This window comes from Mandrillus leucophaeus, unplaced genomic scaffold (assembly GCF_000951045.1).
Source record: "Mandrillus leucophaeus isolate KB7577 unplaced genomic scaffold, Mleu.le_1.0 Scaffold152, whole genome shotgun sequence".
In the NCBI taxonomy this organism is placed as follows: Eukaryota; Metazoa; Chordata; class Mammalia; order Primates; family Cercopithecidae; genus Mandrillus; species Mandrillus leucophaeus.
Genome location: NW_012101499.1, coordinates 3,449,815 through 3,456,366, shown reverse-complemented (window position 1 = coordinate 3,456,366; position 6,552 = coordinate 3,449,815). Strand labels below are relative to the sequence as shown.

The 6,552-nt window shown below is 43.7% G+C and overlaps 1 long non-coding RNA gene across 1 annotated transcript; it reads left to right on the top strand.

Annotated features, from left to right (window-relative positions):
- Positions 1–650: 650 nt before the first annotated feature.
- Positions 651–3,533, top strand: LOC105535955. Its single transcript, XR_001005522.1, has 2 exons — positions 651–962; positions 2,860–3,533. It is a non-coding gene; the product is annotated as an uncharacterized LOC105535955 (long non-coding RNA).
- The last annotated feature ends 3,019 nt before the right edge of the window (positions 3,534–6,552 follow it).

Sequence of the window (6,552 nt, the reverse complement as noted above, 5' to 3'; positions counted from 1 at the left end):
TTTTTTTTTTTTTTTTAATAGTTTTATTAATTCTCGCTGGCCCCCATCTGTGCTTTCGACTGGATTCAGAACTCAGTTTATCTTCCAGGCTCCCTGTCTTTGGGTCTCGATCACTGCAGAGGGGAGGGGGAGAATGCAGAGAGAAAACGTGAGACTGAAACTTTTTTAAAGAAGCATACAAGAAAGAAGCACACACTTTATTAGGGAGATGTTGATGAGATGCTTACAACCCTCCCCCCGCCCCCGAGTCCCAGTTAGGCCATCTGGCAGGTACCGCCCGTGCGCCAGGCATCGTTTTCAAATTGCAAGACCGAAATCCAATCAACCGAAATAATTTCTTAGGAAGATAAGCTTGCAACACGTGCAGTAATGAAATAATTTAAATAGCATTAAAAATATTCAGGAATGTTGAGCAAGTACCACCTGGCTGCAGTCACAAGACAGAAGAAGGAGATAAATGGGCACGCACCAAAGGTTTGTATTAAAGTGTAAGTTTCAGCCCCTCACTACATTTAAGGGAGGCTGCCCCGCAGAGGAAACTTCTGCTGTCTCGGCTCGGGAGTTACCGAGCTACCTTAACTGGGGCGCAACGCAGCCTTCGGCCACCAGAGGCAGCGGGCGTCTGCGGCCTGTCAAAAACTGGCGCTTTTTTCCTCCCCTTTCCGTGGAGAGACTATCAACTCCATCTGTCACAAAAATTAAGGCTAAATCTCCTCTCCAGAAACAGAGGGAGCCGGGGCTCCGACGCGCTCAGCGTCGGGCTGTCCGCCTCTCCCGAGAGGCCAAGTGAATTTGAAACGGCAAAAGTCACAGCCGCAGGCCCAGCACTAGGAGATTCCTCCGGCTGTGGGAAATCCTCCTGTGCCTGCTGAGGCTGCTGCGGTCCTTAGAGGCGCTGGGTCGGCCGTGGGAAGCTGCACCTCTGCAGTACCAAAATCAAACCTTAAAAGAGCCAGACTGAGGTAAGGCGTACCGGCTTGCTCTCACTTGAGTCGTAGTAGACAAATAATATACATCGATACTAAAAAAATACAGAAAGCCTGCAACTTCATAGCACATCAAAACATCCATATCCCTGGTTCTCAATCTCTCTCTCTCTTTTTTTTTTCTGTTATTTGGAGTTGTCCAAGTCCTCCAGGCAGGACTGAAAGGACTTGGACAACTCAGACACCTTCTCTGTGTCTGGGATCCCTCATAGATAAGGTTCGAAGCCAATTAGACAATTGAACAAGCCCCTCTTGTCTTTAAAGCTTTGTTATTTTAGGCCCATAAGGAACAAAGTCAGCACTCAGTTTCATCTTTGCTTGAATGGTTGTTGAGTTCCTTTAGAATAGTGGGACCCAAACCTTAGCACGTATCAGAAAACTCAGATCCCTAGTTTTTGGAGTTTCTGATTCAGTTGGACTGGTGGGTCCCAAGAATATGCATTTCTAACACGTTCTCAGGGAATGCTGCTCAAACTTTGAGAACCACTGCTCTCGAAGTTAACGTTTTTTTTTTTTCTGTGTTGTTGTGTTTTTGGTAAAACTTGCCCCACCTTGGCCTTGATACAGCTCTCAGTGGGGTTTAAGGGAGACCCAAGACCTCTGCATGCTTTGGGGACCTCTGCATCCCAGTCACACAGCATTAGCATTGCAAGCCTGAGGGGTTCTCAGCCCACTTTTTTGTTGTGTCATTTCCATTCACCACAATAGGCTGTACTGTCTCCTATCTTAAAAAAAAAAAAAGTAAAATCTTCTAGACTCCACGTCCCTACTCAGTAGCTATCCCATTTTCATGAAAACTTGAAAACCTTGCTTTTACTCATTTTTCCCACTCTCCTGTTCTCCCCTCGATTCACGCTACATAATTGAGTTACATTCGATTATGCAGAGTCACTAGTGACCAAAACCTTGCTCTACCCGATGGTCACTTCTCAGTCCTCAGCTTATTTGACGTTTCAGCAGCATTGGCCATGACTGATCACTTCCTTCTTTTCAAAACGCTTTTTAAAATTTTGGCTTCTGAAACTCCACACTCCCCTGTTCTCTCATTTTACTGCCTGGTATCTCCTTCTCTCTCTTGACTCCTTAGGTAACCACATCTATTGCCTTGATTTTAAATTGCATCTCCTAATTTGATGTTTTCAATTTCAGTCTTTCTCTGATCTCCGTATGTATATATTCACTTGGTTCCAAGAACATCTCAAACTTAAGCTTCCCCAAGAGCCCTTCTAATTTTCCATCCCCAAAACCTCTTTGTTTAATGGGCTTTCTGTGGTGGATACCCTCCAAAATCGTTCTCCATCAGTTTTCCCCCTGCCTTTAAATCCTTACTGCTCAGACCAAAAGGTAGAGTTCAATCCCCTTCCCCCTGAGTCTTGGGTAGGCCTTACTGACTTTGACCAATGGGACATAGTGAAAGTGACTGACATTCTGGGGCCTCCAGGGCTGGATCACAAGAAGCCTTGCAGCTTCTACTCAGGCCTTCTATTAGTCCGTTTTCACACTGCTGATAAAGACCATACCCCAAACTGAGCAATTTACAAAAGAAACAGGTTTATTGGACTTACAGTTCCACATGGCTGGGGAGGCCTCACAATTATGGCGGAAGGCAAGGAGGAGCAAATCACATCTTACATGAATGGCAGCAGGCAATGAGAGGGCTTGAGCGGAGAAACTCCTGTTTTTAAAACCATCAGACCTCATGAGACCCATTCACTATCATGAAAACAGCATGGGAAAGACCCACCTCCATGATTCAATTATCTCCCATGGGGTCCCTCCCAAATATGTGGGAATTATGGGAGCCACAAGATGAGATTTGGCTGGGAACACAGAGCCAAACCTTATCAGGCCTCTTGGAATGCTTGCTCTGGAGAAGCCAGTCACCATGTAAGACATCTGAACCACCTTCAGACTGGCATGCTATGAGGAAGCCCATGCTTACTATGTGTAGAGGATACATGGAGAGGGAAGGAGATCCCTGACCAGCTCCCTACTATTTCAGCCATGTGAGTGAAGCAGGCACCAGACTTGTGAGTGGAGACACTATCTTGGATGTCCAGCCCAATTGAACCTTCAAGTGGCTCCAGCTCTAGCTGCCATCCTACTTAAGGCACATGAGAGAGACCCCAAGCCAGGATCAAGATCAGGGTGAAGCAAGTGAGGCATTTTGCTGCAAAATTTAAGGAGGCATTGACCTTCATAATTGGGCTCCAAAGACTCCAAGAGTGAGTGTCTCCTTAAATTTTGTACTTGAGACACTACACTCACCTTTCTGTAGTTCTGGTCTTGCCTCAAGCAAGAACAGCAGAGCTTAGCTCAGTCAACCCAAATAATCCTGAGAAATAACAACAACAACAAAAATGTTCTTTTAAGCCACTCAGTTTTGAGATGGTTTGTTAGGCAACAATAGATCATTAGAACTTTTCATCCTGTCCAATTGCTTAACTGAAAGATGCTAGTATCTGCCTGAATTCTTCCCTTTCCTTCACATTCCACATTCAATTAGTGGTTCATCATAGGTGTCAATAAAATATTTAATAAGTTGAACGAATGAAGAATCAGCACTTACTTCTTGTCTTCTAAATCAGCCAACTCAGAACTAGTCCAAATCATTTCTATTACAGAGAACAGTAATAGAGACAGTGAGAGATTAAAGAATACAGAATAGTTCTGAAGTTTTAAAATATAAAATTATATTTCCAAAAGGGTTCACTGGTTCGGTAAAAGAACAAAAACCTCAATCAACAAGTACCAATTACCTTTTGGTGCTTTAGCAACATAGCCAGGATAAAGTAGGAGGAGATAGACTCCTGCCCTCAGAGGACTCAACAATATGTCACTTGACCATTTGGAGTTGTCAAAGTCTCTAACCACTTAGCAGAAGTCTTAAGTCACAGACACCCTGTATTAGTGTGTTCTCACACTACTATAAAGCCTGGGTAATTTATTTTAAAAACTGGTTTAATCAGCTCATGGTTCAGAAGGCTTTATAGGCTTCTGCCTCTGGGAGGGCCTCAGGAAGCTTACAATCATGGCTGAAGGCAAGGAGAAGCAAGCACTTCTTCACATGGCTGGCAGGACAGAGAGAGCAAAGGAGAGGGGTGCTGGGCACTTTCAAACAGCCAGATCTTTTGAGAACTCACTCTCACAAGAACAGTACAGGGGAAATCCCTACATCCCTCCCCCATGATGCAATCACCTCCCACCAGGTCCCTCCCCCAACACTGAAGATTACAATTCAACATGAGATTTAGGTGGGGACACAGAGCCAAACCGTATCACACCCACTCTCTTGTTTTCTTTATTTACTTACATTCTTAAAACCAGAAAATATTAATATTTCAGTTTGTGGCAGATACTCCATGGAAATCAAGCACCATCTACTCTAGAATTCTACATTAGACTTTGTATCCTGAATGTTTACCTCATTCTTCACAAAAGTCTTCTCTTTGTCTGTTGCCTTCTTAAGAAGAATTAATTCTTAGGAACAAGATAGAAGGATGGGAACCTCATGTTGAAGGAAATCCCTTTCATGCACAGTAAAGCAGGCTCATTCTCCCAGCTGACGATCTGGAGCCTCCTCCTGAACCCCAGCTTTGCTTATATCATCCACAAGGACCATCTTCGCATTCTTGAGTCCTATTCATTCCATCTAAGAAAAATGTTGTTGACATTCACCCTACCTGTCTTCTCATGTCCTGGTTTCTTCAAGGCTTTCTTCATTGATGAACACCAGGCTTTTCCCAGCTCTCCTCCAAACCAGGGATTCTAAACCAGAGAAGCATCTCTAAAGGATTTAGGAGCTTTTTCCAAATACATATGCCTGTACCGACTTTATTACACTCGAATTCTTCCTCAGGGGCCGAGGAATGTGTACTATGGAAAAAACACACACACACAAAGGCATATTTCTGCTTATATCACCTTGCCAGTGGCTCCCAGACTTTGAGATTTCAAAGATCCGTTTATTTTCAAAAAAATCTGGAATATCTTTTAAAAAAAGATGCCAACTTTTTATTTTATCAAGCATTAACAAACAAACAAACCTATTACTACCATCTATTAACACCAGTGTCTTATTAAAAAGGATTTGAAACCCCGAAGGCAGAGAAAGAATAACCAGAGAATTCAGGCAAGTTGAATAAATTTAGATATTTAAAGGATTTACTATATTGTCCTATTTTTTGTTTACTAAATTTTACTATATTATTTTAACTAAATTTACTACACACGGGAAACTTCTTCAGAAACTTTTGCATCTTCAGACAGCGTTTTGGAAATACTACTCTAATGCAATCCTCCATGCTGATGTTAAATGAGTCAGATGAAATCACTACTCCACTTAAAAATTTACAGTGACTCCTCAGGAAAATGTCCAAGGTCACTACCATTATTATAACAGTTTGAGGCCTAGTCAGTGGCTCATTCCTGTAATCCCAGAACTTTGAGACGCCTAGGCAAGAAGATCACTAGAGCCAGGAGTTTGAGACCAGCCTAGGCAACATTGTGTGACCCCATCTCTACCAAAAAACACCCACAAAAATTAGCCAGACGTGGTGATGCGTGCCTATAATTCTAGCTACTCAGGAGGCTGGGAAGGGAGGATCACTTGAGCCCAGGAGGTTAAGGCTACAGTGAGCTATGATCGCCACTGCACTCTAGCCTGGATGACAGAGCAAGACCCTGTCTCAAAAAAAAAAAAGCAGTTTGAAAGACCCGTTCCAAATATTTAACCCCATCTATTTTTGCCTGTGCCCCCAAACGCAAGCATACATGCACACACACACATGCACTCACATATGATGCATGTACTCACATACATATATGGATGTATGCATCTGCACACTCATGCAGGCACACATGCATGGGCACTAACATATACACATGCATGCACTCACACATACTCATGCACACACATACACATAAACTGGAATTTCTCTTCTGAGTATCCACCATGGCATCTCCATCCTGCCCTTTATCTGTCTCTCCGTGGACTTTGGTATGTTGGCCTCTTTAGCAGAGAAACGCTTCTGTCCCCCAGCTATAAGGGATTACGAGAGAAAGTCTCCCTTTTGACGCTCTCCTCCTGGATAATACATGTAAAGTCTCACCGCCCCCTTTCTATGTGCACATACTCTTTGTAACTGTAGTCAACAGCTGAGAAATCAATGTTTGTTGCTTAAGCCACCCAGTCTATGATATTCTGTTATAGCAGCCCAAACTAAGAGAGTGGATGAAAAAGACACATTTTTCTAGTAAACAAAGAGCTCTTAGAAATTTACAGGAAAAGGGCCAGGCACAGTGACTCACGCCTATAATCCGACTACTGTGGGAGGCTGAGGCAGGTGGATCACTTGAGGTCAGGAGTTCGAGATCAGCCTGGCCAACATGGCGAAACCCCATCTTTACTAAAAGAAGAAAAAATACGAAAATTAGTCGGGCATGGTGGCAGGCGCCTGTAATCCCAGCTACTCAGGAGGCTGAGGTGGGAGGATTGCTTGAATCCAGGAGGCGGAGGTTGTAGTGAGCCAAGATTGCGCCACTGCACTCCAGCCTGGGTGATAGA